The 20,060-nt window shown below is 51.9% G+C and overlaps 1 long non-coding RNA gene and 1 pseudogene across 1 annotated transcript; one reads left to right on the top strand and one right to left on the bottom strand.

Moving 5' to 3' along the window:
• Positions 1 to 9,444: 9,444 nt before the first annotated feature.
• LOC123066383 (putative disease resistance protein RGA1) lies at positions 9,445 to 19,109 on the bottom strand (annotated as a pseudogene).
• LOC123066395 (uncharacterized) lies at positions 17,810 to 19,589 on the top strand. Its single transcript, XR_006431332.1, has 3 exons — positions 17,810 to 17,951; positions 18,062 to 18,348; positions 18,431 to 19,589. It is a non-coding gene; the product is annotated as an uncharacterized lncRNA (long non-coding RNA).
• Positions 19,590 to 20,060: the final 471 nt, after the last annotated feature.

Genomic DNA, 20,060 nt, shown 5'->3' with positions numbered 1-20,060 from the left:
AATCTACAGCACCGAAGCCACGACCTCGACAACAGCTTCACCCTCGGAAGCAATCGGCATGACAGGCAGTGACAACGGGCAAGATGTAACACGAGGGGAGAGATCTCCATACATTCCTGCCTCCCCATTGACAAAACAACCTAGATCTCGGGAAGCGGGGTCACAATGGGCACAACCTAGAGTTTGGCGAGAACAGCCTCTGCACTTGCCAAAACATTCCCAACACGCGCAATGCAATCGCGAAGCTCAGCGCGGAGGAGCTTGGTCTGCCCCACAATGAGCGATGTCGACTCGGCCTGCCTCTCCGGTGTGGCCGAGACGACTACAAAGTCATCAAGTCGTGGCATCGAACCGATGCCGGCGGAATTTTGATAGATGTGGCTGGCCAAGTTGGGGAAGAGGCCAGCCCCTGCCTAGACCGAACCGAGGAGCAGGATCTTGGACCGTCGCAGCAGCAAGTCAAGGGCGAGGAAGCGGCGGCGGTACGATGAGGCTCGCGAGGGAGCTAAGAAGCCTGCACTTGTTGCAGCAGCTGCGCGCCGCTGGTCGTTTACCAAGCAACGTGCACATCAAACGGGGTCGCGGCAGACGAAGGCGCAGTGACCAGGGGCCAGGTAGCGACAACAACGGCCTTGAATGCTTGGGCGGCCCGCCTCATGCCCACAGGTGTTGAGTTGGCCGGCATTCACAGCAGAGGTGAGGCAGCAGGGGCTCATCAGCTCGGCAGACGGGCGGATGTGGCCGCCATTATGGCAAGGCAGCGCAGCTGAAACCTCCGGAGGGGTCACAGGGACCGCAGGGCGCAGACATGGCACTGGCGGCGGAGGCACATATCCCCGATCCATATTTGACCGGGGCGGATGGGTGCTTGACGCGGGAGCCGTGGATCGAGGCGACGACGCCGACGGGCATAGGAGGCCAGAGAGCACCGGCAGATGGACGGAGGAGGCGCCGGTAAGGTGGCCGGGTCCGGCGGTTGGCGGAGATTGGCTGGCCGGCGCCGTAGTCATTGAGCGGAGCTTGCAGGAGTCAAGACGTCCTCGTACGGCTGGGCCAGCCTTACGACCGGCAAGGAAGGCCGCGGCGAGCGCGGCAGCCAGAGCAAGGTAAGTGAGGGATGGGGCCGGAGCGGTCGACATTAGGGCCGGCGCGGACGCGGGCGCAGACGACGGCGTAGCCGTCGCGGGCAAGGGGGCCACCACGGGCCGGCGAGCATCCATATCGAGGGCTTCAAGGGGCCGAAGAGAGAGAGGGCGCGACGGAGATTTCGGATCTAGTCCCAGCGGCAGCAGGGGATGCCGGAGGGAGGAGATCGGGCGGCGCCACCAGGGGCGCTCACCCGTAGTCAAATAAATCTGAATTTTTTAAATAATATCAACACTCTGCAGGTTTGCCTGATCTTTTCGTGATGAGTTCAAATAAACCTGAAATTTTTTTCTGAAGAGGTTAGTAGTATGTTCACCTGACTAACTAGACAAACTTTCATTGGATATTGCTTTACCTTGAAACATGTGACAAGCACAAGTCCCAGTGGTGAGAACAAATTGGCAAATACTACAGCTGCTGATATCTTTGGGGTCCGTAAGGGATCTGAATCAGGAAGAAGTGGTGATGAGTCATTGGAGGATATTGATGATGAAGATGATACGGTGCTGACAGGACAGCTGAACAAGCAAAGGAGAAGCGCAAAGGCAGCGGCCCATGGGCGGAGAAGGCATCTCACCTCAAGGAACAGTTACAAGGCCGCAAGGGCGCCATGAATTCCGAGATCCAAAGGCAAGCATGCCGATGGTGAATCTTGGAGTAAATTACATCTATAGTACCTGAACTTGATCCTAGGGTTCACTTTGGTCACTGTATTTAGGAAAGATCAAAATACGGTTACCGAGGTTACCAGGACGTGTCACTCTACGGTCACTAGTACCGTATCCTTTGTATTTCGCTGACGTGACAAATACTCCTCTCTCGCTCTCTCTACTTCCACTCCTCTCTGAAATTCTGTCGAACGTCTTATCTGCATTCACCGTTGAATAGCACGCCGAGCTCCAACCGCTGTTGTAGCTCTCCAGCGCCGCGTTCTAGAGCTCCCGAAGCCTCGTGTGGTCCATGAACGATTCTAACTTGAATCCCCAACTCCCGCGCCACGCCCAACTTGAAGTTCATCGGCGTCATTGGCCGACTGCCGGCGCCATATTTGCAAGTGCACGGGTGCGTGGCGCCGATCGGCCCCATGTTTGCGATTTCGTCAACACAGGTCGTCCACCCTACCATGCTCCTTCGCATATGCTCAACCTTCATTGCCTGTCTGACGTGGCTATCGACATGTTCTTTCCCCACCTCTCGTCTAGCTACACCCCCACACCTCACAGGCATACTCCCGGTTGGTGTAGTAGTCGGCACGCCGGATGCCAAGTTGGGCGGCGTCTTTGTTGAAAAGGGATTACAGAGCGTGATGTTGTACATGCGCGGGGACTTGACGCGGAGAGCTGCGACGATCTCGGACTTCTCGCGTATGGCTTCGCTCGGCGGAACATCATGTCCGCCTGTTCTTTCTTCCGCCGACGGGTGACGGTGTCGAGCTCCACGGGTTCGGCGAGGCTAACCATCGTATGCCTCCCATTGAGCACGGCGGCTTGCTCTGTATTTTGAACACCACAGATGAGTTTGGCAACGCTGGAGGGGACGTAGATTGCGGCGACAGCGGCGACATGGCCTACGTGAGTGCTGGCCGCTTGCAGGAGGTTCCCGGGTGGGAGAAATGCTCTTTGTGGCGCACTAGCTAGGCAAGCAGATGAGGTACATGTGAGGGGAACCGGCTTTCCAGGAGGCGGAGGCGCGCAGGCGGCCGAGGTGCGAGCAGACCTCGTAGTCATCTCAGAGCATGTTTTAGAAGGCGAGCTCGTCCGGGTGCAGCGAGCCGCCGTACTGCTTGAGGAAGAGCGAGGCGTCGCACGAGAGGAGCTCGAGTAGGGCGGTCTTCCGCCTTAACAAGGACGGCGCAGCGTGAAGAAGGGCGGTGGGGAAGTAGAGGCTGTTGACAGAACAGAGCCGAGCAGCCATGTGGTACATCGTCACGGGCTCCACGGCTGGTGGACATACACGGCAGCCAGTGCTCAGGTTCATTCATCGGATGCGAAGAGAGATGAGAAGGATGAGCTTGCCACGTAAGCAAGTCAACTGTTAGGACAGGTGAACATGTATCACATCAGTGAAATACGTTGGATACGGTAGCAGTGATCGTAGAGTGACACATTTACGCAACTTCAGTGACCGTATTCTGACACTTCCTGAATACAGTGATGAAAGTGAACCCTAGTGTCAAGTTTGAGTACTATAGATGTAATTCACTCTGAATCTTGTGATGCTTTGGTGTGTCCAAGAGACCACCGTGCAGAGTTGGTATAGTTGTACTTCTGTTAGTTGTTGTGCTAGTGGTCCTCTAGGGTCACCTGTTGAGTTGTAGTAAAATGGCAATGTAATACTGGTATATTGCATCATCAGCTCAGTATACATGTCATGTGTTCAGTTGTGGTTCTCCCGTATTTGGGGGCTGGATTCGTATTTGTTTATTTGACTAATTTTGCTCATGGGCTGCGTGAGATGGAATGGAATCGATTCGGCAGGGTTGTGCAAGACGTTGCCGTAAGCTCAGGGGGCTATGTCAGTAGTAACACAATGTGATCAACGAGAGAGATGACAAAGAGTATGTAGTCTGTACTATTGCGTGTGCGCTAAACTCACTCTAAAATGTATTTGTTGCATGATTTGTTACACAAATAAGAAGTCAGCGGGGTTTTAGTTTGCATGTGCTTCCAGATTCAAGAGGCTGTAATTATGAACACTGATTGTCTTTCTACTAGAGGGGAATGGGATGGTGCCAGCTAGATCTACATCAGAAGAACAAGGGGAAGTTCAGGATTAGAGGTATGTGCTGTTTCTTTTCTGTTTCTCTAGTGTGGGAACACGCTCAAACCGGTCTATTTGATTGATGATTAGCACAAGAAAATGATTCGTCAAATCTGACATTCATGTCAAAAGTGATTTTCTAAACTGTTGCAGGTTAATTCGCATGTTCCAAACTGTTCAGTCCTAGGAATTGAGGTACACACAAGACGAGACAGCTAGGCTAGCTAAAACAGAACAAGTAGAAGAACGATGTGAAGGATGTGGGCGACGTCCTCGAGGCGGGGTGCAGGGCGCGATCGGCGCAGAGGTACCGGCCGCCGCCTTGGACACCCGGCGGAGGCGCTCGACGGGAGGCGGCCGGACTAGCAGTGGAGGCGCGGCGGTGATCGGAGGAGAGGGCGGCTCGGGCCAGGGTCTCTTGCGACTGGGGGGCAGCGGTGGAAGAGTCTCGCGGCGGCAGAAGCGACGGCGTTCATCGTGCGGGAGAGGGGATCGAGCCAAGCCAGCGCTGGCTAGGCTCGTTTATGTCTGTAACGGCTGGGCTCGCAAGCCGTCCCGAGCGCGATTTTAGGACTTTGTTTTTCGCAAACCGAACCAAAGCCATCCTCGGCTCGAGTTTTCCTGACCTTTCCCGAGCCGTCGATGCCGCTACACCACCACTGTCGTGCCGCTGATGTTGGAGCTACAAGACCATCTCCAGCCGTGCTTCCAACAGGCCCTTTCAAGACCCTTTTTTAGTGCCGGCACCCAAATATCGATCCAGTCGTGCTCCTAGAATCTCGTTTATCGCCGGTTTAGGCGAAAATAACAGCCGGCAAGTTCGAACCGAACCCAAGCCCGGGGGGCACCTGAGAGCGCCGGCCGAAGCGAAAAGGCGCGTGGGTTCGCTCTGTCGGCGAGAGAAAGACCTTTTCCTGTCGATCCCCCCGCTTTTCCCCCTCCGTTTTCTTCCATCTCCCCCTTCTCCCGCCTTCTCCGGCCATTCTCCTTCCTCTGCCCTCCATCCGTCCGCCATGCCGCCGAGGAAGTACGCCGCCCCTCGCGCCGCTACCGATGCCACCGTCGCCCATCCGAAGCAGAGGAAGCAGAGGGCGCAACCGTCCAAACCCCCAGGCATGTCAAACGCCGACTGGAAGGCGGAGGTTCAGCGCTGGGAGGTTGTCACCACCGACCGGCGGAACAGACTCAACGCCAAGAAGGCCTGAGACAGGGCGGTGGAGGCGGCTGCTGTGGCGGAGCAGGCGGATCGCGCGGCGGAACAGGCAGAGGCATCTCGCGCGGGGATGATGAATCCGCCCGGCGGTCACGGCCCGCACGCTCCCTGGAGCCAACAGAGCGTCGGGTCGCCGGCTAGCTTCTCGGCGTCTCCCTGGGGCTACGTGCCCTTGCCTTTTCACATGGCCACACCGCCCAGCGCACGCCATCGCCCGCGTTCGCCGGCGTCCAGTACCCCCCGTACACCTACTCCCCACCGGCCTACGCATCCTCCGCGACGCCGCCTTTGCGCCGTGGCGGGCTCTTCTCACAAGGCTCGTCGTTGCATCTCGGCAACCCCAATGCGAAGGAGGCCGACATGGAGACATCATCACGACTGGCTCGGCCACTGCAGCCGCCTCCCCCGGCTTTAATGCCCAAGAAGATACAATGGACCTCAACGACGACATGGACTACGAGCTCAACTACGACGAGGAGGAGTCAGAGGAGGAGAAGGAGCCAGCGCCTGCTCCGGCGAGGAGAGGGAAAAAGAAGAAGCGCGCGGCCAGGACCGGCGAGCCGCGCGTCAAGTGGACGTCCAAAGAAGACGAGTGCCTCACCGAAGCGTGGAAGATCGTCTGCCTCGACCCGATCACCGGCACGAACCAGAGCGCCGACACGTACTGGGAGCGCGTCAAGTCGGAGTTCGATGAGCGCAAACTGGTCGACCCGTACTTCGCCGGTGTTCACATGCAGCGCGGCTCGAAGGCCATGGCGAACCATTGGGGGCTCATCCAAACAGCGTGCAACAAATAGCATATGGGATCGTCGAGGAGATCGTCGGTCGATCGGAGAGCGGCACCAACATCGAGGGTCAGGTATGCCGCCGGTCTCTCGCTCATTTTCGCCTTGTGCGTGCGTCGTCGACACTTGTTCCTCGGCACAGATGGTCCGGATGTTCGCCATGTTTCGGCAGGACAGCAGCACTGACCAAGATTTCAAGTACCTCCACGCGTTCTCCCGGATCGAGAAGTGCGAGAAGTGGGCGGAAGTCCGGCGCATCCTCGCCAAGGCCAAGGAGACGTACAAGCCGGACACGCCGACGCCGGGCGCGGCCGATGGGCGCTCGGACGGCAATAAATGGGCCAAGTCGGCAAAACACGCCGAGCCGGCTACCGCGCAGTTGCAAGAGTCCATCGACCATTGCATCGCCGACACCAAGACCCGGGCCGCCCAGAGGGAAGAGAAAACTGAGGCGCGAAGGTCGGCGTTGATGATGAACAGCGCCGTCAAGATCGACTTGCTCCGGACCAATGTCGCCACGAAGAAGAGGAACACCGACTTGGCTTTCCTGATGGGGGGGGGGGCGGACATGTCGGCGATGGACGAGCAGGTCAAGGCGTGGTACCTGGCGGAGCGTGACTTCATCCTGAACCAGATGACGTCGACGGCGGCGCCAACTCCCACTCCGACCCCAACGCCACCGCCAAGCCCAAGCGACGCCTCTGCGATGCCAAGCACACAAGCCTCGCCGACCTCGCTGATTCCCGCAAGTCCGACGCCACTGGACGCGGCGCTGGACGGTGCCTCTGTTTAATGAATTGCCTACGCATCCTTCCTTTTGAACGCCAAACTTTTATGTCATTTGATCGCCGAACTATGGCATGATGATCGCCGGACTTGTGGCGCTGATCGCCGGACTTGTGGCGGTTTTTGGTAGCGGGATATGTGAGGTTTGAATTTACACGTTTTGGGGCCGGCCCATGGGGCGTGACTGTGACTGAGACCTAGATCGCCCCAAGGCCTAAAAAGCGCCGGGTGATGGTCTGAAATAGCGCCGGCCGCTGCGCTGGGACCGAATGAGTGGAGATGCTCTAATACACCCCTTGTTTTTTTTGCTGCAACTACCGCCGCCTCCCCCTCTATGTCCGGTCACCATAAGTAGCGCACACACAGTAGAAACCATTGATGGAGTCTCAGATACATTGCAACAGGTAATTAGCTTGGTTTACAGAAAAGACAACACAACCCAAACCATGGTGGTACTTTGTGGAATTTGATAGAATCACAAAATGAAACCAAAAGAATCCTCATGGATTAAGAGCAACTCCAATGGGACGACCCATTTCGTCCGCGGCCGTTCGTTTGGGTCGGCGCGGACAGAAAAGGCGGCCCAACGCGCCGACCCAAACGGACGCGCGTCCGTTTTTCGTCCGCGGGCGACCCATTCCCGGCCCATTTTTGAGCCCGATTTGCGTCGACGCGGACACGCGACGGAGGCGCGCGCGCTCGCCTACTCCTGTCCCCGGGCCCGCTCTTCTGTGGCACATTGGCCTCCCCTCTCCCCGGCCAACAAGCAACCCTCGTCCCCGCCTCCTCCGTCACCGCCGCCGCCGCCCATTTTGCCGGCGACTCTTCCAGCTGTCGCCGCCTCCACATACGCCCAGCAACGCCGCCCCTGCCCCCAGTCGCCCGCCGTCGCCATTTTGCCGCCAGGGAGCAAGCTGGTTCCCACCGCCGCTTCCCCCACCGCCCAGCCGCCCGCGATCAAGAAGACGCCTCGCCGCCCCCGCCACATATGACCGGCACGCTCGTCGGACGCCGTCACACTCGTCGGACGCCGGCCGGGCAGCTAGCTGGTCTGTGGGCGCAGCATCTCCCCTCGCCGGCCGTCTCCTTCTTCGACGCCCGCAAGCTGTTCGACAGTTTGCCAAGGTACGAAAATGGACTCCGCCGACGAGTTCTTTTTCCACAATTTCCTTTGCGACTCCGACGATTCGTCGTCCGACGACAAGGAGGAGATATTGGCTGCCGTGTTGGTCCATCACCACCTCAACAACCAGCGGCCGTTGTTTCGTGGCTCCATTCCGGCCCACCTTCCGGCGCTGAATCGTAACCGGGAGAGCGGGCATTTCCTTCTCTGGAAGGACTACTTTGATACAACAAACCCATTGTTCAAACATCACAAATTCCGCCGCCGGTTCCGTATGAGTGGGCATGTTCTCAACCGTATTAGAGAGGGAGTGGTCGGCTATGATGACTACTTCGAGTGCAAAGAGGATGTCGTCGGCAAGATTGGTTTCTCCTCTTATCAGAAATGCACTGCCGCCATTCGAATGCTTGCATACGGAGTGTCCGGTGATCTCATTGACGAGTACGTCGTATGAGCGAGTCTACATGCCTAGAGTACCTGTATAAGTTCCGCAAGGCTGTGATTGCTGTGTTTGGCCCTGAGTATTTGAGAGAGCCGATAGCTGAAGATACAGCCCGTTTGTTGGCGATGAATGCTAGCAGGGGCTTCCCGGGGATGCTTGGCAGCATAGACTGCATGCACTGGGAGTGGAAGAACTGCCCTTCTGCTTGGCAAGGGCGGTATAAGGGACATGTCAGGGCTTGCACTGTCATACTAGAGGCCGTGGCGTCTCAAGATCTCTGGATCTGGCACTCTTTCTTTGGCATGGCTGGATCTGTGATATCAATGTGCTTCAGCGCTCGCCGGTGTTTGCTAGGCTTTCCGAAGGCAACAGCCCACCGGTGAACTTTACTGTCAACGGCCACAACTACGACAAAGGGTACTATTTGTGTGACGGTATCTATCCTCAGTGGACCACTATTGTAAAGACAATACCCAACCCTGTCGGAGAGAAAAGGAAAAGATTTGCCCAAGAGCAAGAGAGTGCTAGAAAGGATGTCGAGCGTGCCTTTGGTGTTTTGCAATCTCGATGGGGCATCGTTCGGTATCCTGCTAATACTTGGAGCACGCAGAAACTATGGGAGGTGATGACTGCTTGTGTGATCATGCACAATATGATCGTAGAAGACGAGCGCCCGGAACGTCTGTACGATCAAGGCATTCAGTTTCAGGGTGAGAATGTTGTGCCTGAGCATGGAGTAGCGGCAACATTTGAGCAGTTCACTCAGTTTCATGAAGACATGCGTGATTGGGAAACTCACGTGCAACTGCAAAATGATTTGGTTGAGCATATGTGGACTCATGTTGGCAACCAATAGATGTATCTTTTTTTATTCGTTTGTAAAACTATGTGAAACATTTTTATTTTTATTTGACCTGTAAACTATATTATTTATTTGAGCGGACTATTTTGTTTGTTAAATTTTCATTTCACAATATGTTGAATGCAATGCAAAATTGGGCGGCCAGCCGGCCACGCCTGCACATATGGGTCGACGCGTTGGGCGCGGTGCCGACCCATATGAAAAACAGGGCGGCGGCGGGCGGGAGGCCGACCCAAATGGACAAAAGGCGGACGAAATCGCCGTCCGTTTGGGTCGGCCCGTTGGAGTTGCTCTAAGGACAAACCCTTGCGGTCCACACATAACAGCTAACACTTAACGGAACGTAGTGCTCGCAGCACAACACGCACAACCTCACCCACTGCCTACAAACTCAAACTAGGAATTCTCATTCGCCTTCACAGGGAACTCATGGGAATACCTATACTAGAGGCACATACTATTAGTAGGTGTGAGGACGACTAAAAATCCAAGGAATAATTCGTGAGACACAAGCAGTGAATGGGCTTAGTTCATCGCAGCATTTGTTATGACATGCCTGATCAAATCAAGGAAGACATACAGGGTTAGTTCTGCCAACAAACTGACTGTGGTATGCGCTCGATGCAGAGTATCAACCGTTGGTGGCACATTTCCATCTCATCTCATCTTGGCGCCACACCTTCGCCAAGAAGCTGACCTTGAAATCATGCTCGGGCTATGGGTTCATCAACAGGGAGCAAATTGAGAGAAACACCTGGACGATCACACCAAAACGAGTCAGTGTCAATTGACTGAATGATCACGCCAAATGTAATGTGAGCTCTGTAAACATTTGGTTACCACTTCTGATGCATGACACATCCTCACTTTTAAGCTTCGACAAGGGTGTACCCATTGCCGAAAGCTGCTACACATTGTGGCATCTGGGGAAGGGAATTTCTAGACGCCTTTACCTTGCTCCTTTCTGCAAAGAGGCTGTCTTGAACTCAGGACTTTCAGGACACAAGTGGAGATATTTTACCACTTTTGAGCTTTATTAGTAAAGAACTAACAGAAAAGGAAGATTGACCTACTAACCATACGGTCACTGCAGGACTCCAAGGCTCAGCCTCACTCAGAACATCAGGCCAAATGTTTTATTTATTTTTATTATTCAGACAGAGGAGCTATGTCCTGAATGCCAACTGCGAAACTCACTGTTGGCTGTAATCGTTGTGCAGGGAGTAATGAACTTAAGGTCAGAAATTGGACAAGGAAAGGGAACTCACAAATATGGATGCTTAATTATCATTACCTAAAAGGCTAGAACTGTCAAGGGTGCCGGTGAAACGTCAGCTTATATGAAATCCACACCAGATGGAAGTTGGTTACCGCAGGATCAGTACTTGCCGGAACATAAACCTGATTGTAGCACAGACTGATGAGTCAATGAAAAGAGAAAAGAAATGTGTCTTATTATTAAGTGGTTCAGAAAAGGCTAAGCAAACATCGTTGCATTAAGCCAACAATAAGGGAGTTCTGCTACCTAATAAACCATATGAAGTAACAAGCATGGTCATCATCTAAAAACTGCTTACGTAAATGAACATACCAGAGGATGAAATGGAGGCAATGAAGCTTCACTATAACTTAGGTGATGCTCATCCACCCAAACTGTTGATCTCTTGAAACACATGCTGTTGGATAAGCTTCACTATAACTTAGATGAAGACGGCCAATGAGTGCATAAGCAAATTGAATGCTCCAAGAAAGCAAAGCACAGAACCTGCAATGTTTCTGTAACACGAAGGATACTGATAATTATCATATTGCACACTAGCAGAAAACATTAAATTAGTTAGTATGGCTTAATATGTTATAGAAAATGTCTTAGATAACGTATAGCGATATGCTTTCATACTGTCAATTGATACTTTCCAAATGCATTGCTTCCTTCTATGTTAAATATTCAAATATAAATGCCAATGATGCCTATTTAAGAGTTATGACTTATGAGTGACCTATTACCTCCTAGTCACCACGTTGAATCTAAACGTTTGGATCAAAAGGAATGAACAGTCCAGAATATTTTAAGAGCGTCTTAAAATTTCTCTACAACAGCACAGAATAGTTTGGGAGCATGTTAAAATTTCTCTATCATTCCGTAGAGAAAGGGAAGTTGCATAGGAATTATAGGGTGGTTGTATGTGTAAAACGGAAACACCGGACAGACGTACCATTGATTGTTGCGAATTATCGTGGCAAAGTATCAGCAGCCTGGACACTGAACGTGATGTCATTCTAAGCTTCCGAATGCTCATACAGTTGATCCTTCATAGGGACTTGAGGAATAAGACCAGATCCTACACCCTCAGTTCCTATTGCCGCTTACTTGAAAAAAAATGTGGGTTTCCTTCATTTTGTTGATACCTGACAGCAAAAGGTAAGTGCCTCAATATCCAAGAAGTGTTAGAAGCGTTATGTGAAGATATGTGCTACTTGATACTTACTTTTCAATCAAAATTGGCAAGCACACTGGATTAATAATTCCATAAAAGCAGAACTAGAGGAATATTTTCAGAATCGATCTGACTTATTGAAAAAAAGGTCCAATTATCAACAAGCCTGCTTCCTGTCCTGAAAGAAGATAGCAGAATGCATGGCATTAAAATTTTGATACACGAGCAACTAGATTGCAGATTCAGAGGTGCAAATTGGTTACCTGATGAGATTCTGTGAAAAGAAGGTAAATAAAAAATAGACATATTCATCTATAGGTCCATCAGCTGTCGCCTTAGTCTTTGTATTTACCATGCAGCTGGCACATGAAAGCTGTAATGCGCCATTTCAAAAGTATGCGCGGAACAAGGGTTCTGGTTACCTCGCCTCCTGCATATAAGAAGTTTAATAGTTCTGGTTAGGAAAAGGGAAGCTGGATAAGAATTGATTATAGGACAGCTGTACGTGTATATACAGAAACAAAGTCATGAATCGAATGTGAATTAAATCATACAGATTGATGAGCTGAAGTTGGGTTTCCGTTACTAACTGGCAGATTGGCATGCAGATGTAGACCAAAGGTGCCTGGCAGCCTTTCAGATTTCAGAAGCTATGTCCATATTGCAACAGTGGAGCCTGTCAGAATTTAGAAGTTAAGATAAAGCAGGAATACGGGGAAGCCTCACTTTATAGATAATTAGAATAGGGAGGTGACAAGTGTTACCTTGGGCTAAAAATAATAATAATCTAGTCGTAAATTTGGGTATGTTTCTTTCAATTTCTCAGCTTGCTCTTTTTGCTCGGCACTGCCATTCCATAGACGCAGAACTTTCAGCGAAGTGGGGAAGCCCTCCTCTGGCAGGCATCGTAGTTCAGGAGACTCAATGACATGTAATTCTTTGAGAGAAGAAAGGCGTTGTAATCCATGAGGGAGAGACTGCAGAACCTTGCAGCAAAAAAATTTAAGTGTCTGTAGGGAGGTGAGGAGCTGAAGGGCATTCTCTTGCTCTTCCGTGAAGCCTTTAGCCAGCTCATCATCAAAGAATTGCAATTCGTGGAGGGTGGCGGAGAGGTGGTTGCAAATGGGAGCAACGAGCACTGCCGAGATGCTATCCACGGTCAGTTTCTCCAATTGGAAGGAACCCGCATGCATTGATTTGGTCCTTGCCACCTCTGAGAGCAGATCCGCTGCTAGAGAGTTGCTGCCACTGTTGCAGACCTCCATTTTCTTGAGGTTGACCATGATAAGGGGATTGAACCCATCCAGTGTTAGATTCTTGCAGCCAATTAGACTTAGATGGGTGAGAAACGTGAGGTTTGAGAGCAGAGCCATTGACCGCATGCTTGACTCTTCGGTAATAACTAGTTTCCTGAGGGAAGCAGGGAAAGGGTTGGTCATCGGAGCTCCTCCTGCTTCTCCCATGGGCCACCGAGACAACAACTTGCCGCCATATTCTATTATTAATGATTGGAGCGACGTGATGTCCTGGATTCCTCCTCCATCCTCCGCAGGCACAAGAACCAGGCCCTTTGACTTCTTGAAAACAAGTGTCCGTAGTGAGCTGGATGATGAGAACTGTAGTACTCGTTCCTCCTGGTCTTCCAGTGAAGAATGTATCTCCAATTCACCAAGAGCTGGGCAACTATTGAACACTTTTGACAGCAATTTTCCGGTAAGATGGGATAGATCTACACTGAGAGTCTCAATATTCATGTTGTGGAAGACAACACTGCCATCCATTTCTCCGGAAAACAGGCTGTCGCATCTTGTGACAGCTAGTTTTCTTAAGGATTTAAGCTTTCTGAGGTCTGTCCACGAAATGTGTGATTCATCTCGAATACACACATCCTCTACTTCACCCAGATTGTGGAATGCCAAAGCACCGGCATAATTCCTAACATCCATTCTTTTTCCCTGGTAAGAAAACCTTTCTGAACGATTTTCAACAGCAAAATCAATTAGTGTGGAGGTGTGAGGCATGGGGGGCAGAGACAACTTTGGGCAACTATCAATGTAAAGCCTGCACAAACTGGCACAAGAGCACTCCGAGAAGGGCATCACACATAGATTGGGACAATATCTGCAATTGATGCATTCAAGACCTGGAAACATATCACAATTAGGTTCCACAACCCACTGGACAAAATCTGACAAGTCATAAAACACAACTTTCTTCAACTGCAAAAGACATTTGCCTGTAACACCACCATAGTCAGGACCAAACTGACGCAGCCCAGAAATGCTCTTCAAGCTGAGTTCCCTGAGATATGGTAGCTGCCCAAAAGGTGGAAGAGTTCCCCAAGACACGCCGTGTAAATGGAGAGTCTCTAAATTGTTTACCCTTATCTCAGGACACAGCCAACCAGGACAAGTGGTGCCACCATGATTTCTAATGCCAAGTGCTGTAAGGTTAGAGTGTGGTTGAAGAGCATCAAGAATATCAGCATCTACATCAGTCGGTTGCTCTCTGCCCCATACTAATGTCAATTCTTTCAAATCCCTTCTCAACATCAATTTGGCATCACTAGCTTCTTCCTTGGTTGCCACATTTTCAAGATTATGTATACTTAGTGTTCCCCCAAGCTCTCCCAATTCCCCCAACTCTCTTAAATCAAATCCAACAATTTCTTTCTTAACATGGAATTCTTTTAGCTCATGCAGATACTTTATCTTTCCAACCTCAGGAACATTGGAGTGGAGTCCTTTCTTAGCAAGGAAATCGCGTAAATTCACAAGGCGGCTAATGTCTTTAGGCAAATTAGAACTACCAAACCAACAAGTTAGGTCCAAGAATTTTAAGTGGTAAAATCTGGATAGTGTGCTAGGTAACATCATTTCTGTGTCATTGGGTGATCGAATTTGGAGGTACTGAAGGTGGATAAGTTTTGAAAAGCTTTGTGGCAGAGATTCTGGGGACTTCACTGCTATAAATAGGATGCGCAGGCCTTTTGTTTCTTTAAACGTATCTTTTAAGATCTCAACGATTCTTTCTTCATATTCTCTAAAGATCATCAACGTCCGTAGATTTACAATGTCTATCCTTCCTTTTAGTTTACCCATTTCTTCCCTAAATTTTTCATCATATCTATTCTCTATGGTGATGGATAGGTGCCGAATAGATTGTGGGATGGCTTCAGCTCTAAAATCTAGGTCACTTATATTGAGGCATTCTTGTGCAGAGACACTCTGAGATAGCTCATGCATTAAATCATGCATTACATAGTATTCACCAACAAGACCAGATTTAGAAACCCCCTTCATGAGAAAACCATTTTCCACTAGACCTTCCATGTAATTCTTATCGCTTGGGTGGCTAGAGTCTATGATGCCTATTGCAATCCAAAAACAATTAATTTCTGAATCACTAAACCTATAATCTTAAGGATAAAGGGCACAGTATGAGAAGCATTTTTTCAGATGGAAAGGGAGGTAATCGTAGCTAATTTTCAAAGATGGTATAATATCGTTATCATTTTTCTGGTTTCGCCACTCATGATTGTGAAGAACTCCATTCCAATGTTCCCGGGAAAGATTTTTCTTCAATAGTCGACCAACTGTTTTGGCTGCTAGTGGGGAGCCCTTTAACTTGCAGGCAATTTCTCTTGCAATACCATCTAACTCATCTTCATAATGCCTAGGCTTATGTTCACCAAATATACATGATTCAAAGAATGTGAAAAAATCATTAGACTCCAAGCCTTGCAGCTCTACTGGGTCAACTGTTTTCATCATTCTTGCTAGTTTTGGGAATCGAGTTGTGACAAGTATCATGCTGCCTTTGGCTTCCCCCTTTGTGAAGGGAGCTAGCAGGGTTTTCCACTCGTCCTCATTATTGCATTTCCATATATCATCCAAGACAATTAAAAACCTTTTGGACTTAAGTCTCTATGCAATGGATTTCTGAAGCCAATCTAGATTGGTTGTTTCAATTGGAGTTATTTACCCAAAACCACCACACTTGGGGCTAGGGTAACAGGTCAGTACCAGATTTGAGCTAGGTCACAAAAAACTACCAGTTCTGGGCCTAATACGTAACGCGGAGCACTGACGGGCTGATTTGGCCGCAAAAACAGCAAAACTGACAAGTAGGACCCACCAGTCGGACCGACGTGGCAATGCCTACATGGATAATTTGCTGAGGTGGCCAAAGGCCCACCCGTCGGCCTCTCTCTCTCTCTCCCCCCAAGCATCTTCTTCCCCACCAACCCAACCATATCCATCGCCGCCGCCGGAGCCTTACCCCGGCGAGCCACCCTACCACCAGAGCCTCCCCGCCTTCCTAGCCACCTACCACCCGCCGCCCGAGCCACCTACAACCCGCCACCACAAGCCACTGCCCCGGGCGAGATCCAACCCCAGCCGCACCTCCAGCTCTTGTCCGCCACGCCACCCAAATCACAGCCGAGCCGCTGTGGCTAGCAGTCCAGGGCCGCGCCGCCACGGGGAGGGCTTCACCGGCGTCAGAGTCAAAGGCGCGGCCGCGCATGCTGGGAGGCGTCTCGATGCCGAGCACCTCTCCGGGTCCAAAGGTCGTCGGCGCGCTTCGGTCTGGGAAGCCACCACGGGGCACTGCCGCGAGCGTGGCCGTGGCCATGGCGCTCCATGACGGTGCGCACGGCAAGGGCCGCTCCTCGAGCACGAGCGTGACCAGAACGCTGCACCATGACGCACCCCCGACCAGGGCCTCTGGCGGTCACCGCGAGCACGGGCGCGACCATGGCGCTCCACCATGGTGCACGCGACCACGGGCGCGGGCAAGGCCAATGGGCGGGCTCCGCGAGCACGAGCGCGGCTAGGGCCTCCCGGCGGGCGCCTCGAGCACGGGCGCGGCCACCATCGGCGAGCAAGGGCGGCGAGCGGCGTTGGCGGCGTGCAGTGCGCAAATGTCAGTCAGCGCACGTTACCTGTTTGTTGAAATGTCCAGAAGAAAAAGAAAAATGGAAAAAAATATAAGCACTTGAGTCATTTACAGGTGGGACCCTCGTCCGACTCAGCATAATGTCCACACAAGCACGCCACGTCAGCCTGATAGGTGGGCCCAACTTGTCAGTTTCGCTGTTTTTGCGGCCAAATCATCCCGTCAGTGCTCCGCGTTACGTATTAGGCCCAGAACTGGTGGTTTTTTGTGACCTGGCTCAAATCTGGTACTGACTTGTTACCCTAGCCCCAAGTGTGGTGGTTTTGGGTAAATAACTCTTTCAATTGCAGTTTCGCTTTCAGTTGCAGGTATGCAGTTATGGATCTGTTGGGTGAGCTTCAACACATCAAAATCAGTCGATACACACACCCAAACCATAACAGTGAAGTGCTCTTCAGTCCTACTATCATTATACAGGTGCTGGGTGAAAGTTGTCTTTCCAATCCCCCCCGGGCCGACTATAGGAAGAACAGAAACAGTTTGACCGTGATGTGTGCCACTTGTGATATCATTGACAATTTTCTCAAAAATGTCTCTCCTCCCGTGCAGTGTATCTTGTATAATTGTGGACCCTATGTGAGGCCGTTTTAGGGTGACAACTGTGCTGCTGCTTGGAATTTTGTTGAGCAAATCAGAGACGGGTTCACATAGGGAGTGTATTTCCTCTATCACAGACTTGATTTTGCTGGACATGGCCAGTCTGTCGAAATGTAACCTATCGACATGGCCACCATCATCAGCACTAGCAGTAGCAGAGTTGGTTGCATGCTGGTGTGAGCTATTGGCAACAGCAGTAGGAGCAGAACCATCATCTTGTGTGCGAGAGCAACAAAAGCATGAAACACAGTTACCGATGATGTGGCGAACAGCATGACGAGCATGGCGAGCATCGCCGCGGAGGCCATCGCCGAGATCCGACGCAGCATAGTTGGTGCCGTCGAGCTGGTCCTGGATCTTGAAGTAGTGGAGCTCATCCAGCAAGTCCTCCGCCTCGTCGGCCTTCTTGCTCAGCTCCTCCAACAAGGCCTGAAGGGCGGCGACGTTGCTCACGTCCCTCCCCTCGGCCAGTTGCAGCGTTGGACGCGGATTTTTCGTACAGCTGCACCGGGGCCGCGCTATCCTAGCGGTCGATGCGACGCGCTTTCCCTCGAGATGCCCACCTCAGGATAGCGATCTAGTGCATGTATTATCGTGTCAGACTCCTGTCACGGTTCCTGTCGTCGTAGGGTAACAGCTACACCGCATCCTCTGTATTTTATTGACTCTACCCGACCCCTTGCGTACCGACGCGGCCCGTGAGCCACGGCTGGTTTTTCTCCCCCATACAGCGCACTGCTCGGTCTCCTGATTCCTCGATGTAATGGCTTGGGTCCAAGGAGGCGAGTCAATGGCGCCGGCGCTCGCCGCACTGGGAATCTCCCCGGCGGCCGTCTGCAGGTACGTATCAATCGCAACGCTCGTCCGGGATGCGATATAGTCGATTTCTTAAGATTCCCCAAGCGAGTTTCTGAATCCCCTCTCCTTCTTGTCCCTGAGCCGGAGCACAGATCCAACCAAGGCGCCGGCGACCCGTCCTCCGCAGTCAGGCCGATCGATGGAGGGTGGTCGGGGTCGGATCTACCCTGCACTATCCAATCATTACATAATGTGCACATCGTTTTGCATCCCCGGATCCCATTATCAAACAGTCCGAGATTCAAAAATTTAAGATTACATGCCATCTTACCTGCATAATGGCTGATTACTGACAAACACCTGACGCTTGTTTGCTGCCCCAAACCTGACCCTAACCTTGCCTGCCAAAGAAACAAATCCATGAATAATCTCAGTCCTGGTATGCGCCCCATCCCCAAAAAAATCCCGACCATCTACAAAACCTATGCGATTAGCTGAAATCACAAGTTTACCTGGTGCAGCGGCGTCCAATGGCTGGCGGCGCGAGATGACCTGGGCGGCGGTGCCCGCCGTGGCCCGGCACTGGTCGTCCCCGGCGGCCCACCCGTCCCGGCGACTCCTCTTTCACCAGCCACTCCTGCCTCCCGCAAGGATTTGGCTTCAGTTCATGCTCTGCGATCCTTGGACCCCCCTCCCCCGCCGCCTAGCATGCTCCTGGAGGTACGAGTGGGGACGCAGACATACCTTTGTCACGGGCCGCCTCCCCCCGTGTCCGATAGTGCCTGAACTTTTCTCTAGCTGAACAGTACCCTAGGCTATGAGATAGGCATATCACGGGCGACGGGTACTACTAACCCACCCGATGTAACCGTGGCCATGCCATCTTACGGTAAAGGCTGACGCATATCCCGATGTATATGGACGACCCGGATAAGAGGGCCGGGGTGCAGCTGTGCTATTTTATATTTTCGCAGTTGCAGCAGCCCTTGTGTTTGCAGCAGCTTGGTTTTGATCTGCTGGGAGTTGTGGCCGAGCTCAAGGCTGTCAACGTACGCAGCCACCAGGCCCTCGGACAGCTTCGTGAGCACCTTGCCGAGGAGCGAGCTGGTCGCGCCGACGGCCGCCTCCATCTGCGCTTCGGTTCACCTTGCCGAGATGAAGTGGTTGGGACTTGGGAAGTTTTTTTTCTTATTCAGAGAGAAGTTGGGACTTGGGAGTTGAGAGCAGAGATGGTAGCTATCTATCTATGGCGCCTATATATATATACACTGGTCTTCAACCTAAAATAATCATGGAGCTTCACTCCTCGCAGGTCAGGTAATGCACTTATAATAAACTACATTTACTAAAAGCAGTGAGGAGACAAGATTTGGATCTCCTTTTTCTACAGGCCAGGCAAGGCATCTACTTCTTTTTCTTTTTCAAGCAAGCTCCCAGATCTAGGTACAAAGCACCCCACAAAAAAGGAGAATTGCAATTAGGCAAGGCATCTACTTTAGCCACATGGCATTCAACTTCCTTCTCCCGAACGCTGACCTCTGTTCGTTTTTATATGTCAGAAAAAGTAGTTTTGGATAGGGAAGCGGAATCTTCTGCAGGAGACGGGTGCTTGACGAGAAAAAATATGGTCCGATGTAAAAAGCTTAAAAAGTTGAAGTGAAGAGTAGAGATGCATATGTACTAAAGTCCCTATTTTCTATTCACTGATGAGGCTCCATATGCCACCATAGTTCATGCCCTAAGAGCATCTACAGCCGGGTGCCTCAAACCGGCCAAATGCCTGGGCGGCCTGCCGGCCACTAACCGGTCACGAAAATCTGACCCAAACGGGCCTGAATCGCCCGGGCTGACCGGCACCCCTCATATCTGGCCCAAATATGGGCGGATATGAGGGCACCCGCCACGTAGGACTGACGGTGGGGTCCCAGGTGGAATCGCCCGGAAAGCCGGCGGTCCGACGGACGCCTCTCCGTCGCCGCGGTGTGAACACCGCGTGGCACCGCTCCAGCTCGCCGCCCGAGGCCAAATCCGGCTATTTATGCCGGCCGGCGTTCCCAACCCTAGTCCATCCACCTCCTCCTCTGCGCCGCCACTCGAGCCCGTCCACCTCCTCTTCCCCGTTCTCCCACGCTCTTCGGCATCATCATGGTC

The sequence above is a fragment of the Triticum aestivum genome, chromosome 1A (genome assembly GCF_018294505.1).
Source record: "Triticum aestivum cultivar Chinese Spring chromosome 1A, IWGSC CS RefSeq v2.1, whole genome shotgun sequence".
NCBI classification, from domain to species: domain Eukaryota; kingdom Viridiplantae; phylum Streptophyta; class Magnoliopsida; order Poales; family Poaceae; genus Triticum; species Triticum aestivum.
The sequence above is the reverse complement of the archived record's forward strand: the minus strand, read 5'-3'. Positions and strand labels throughout refer to the sequence as shown.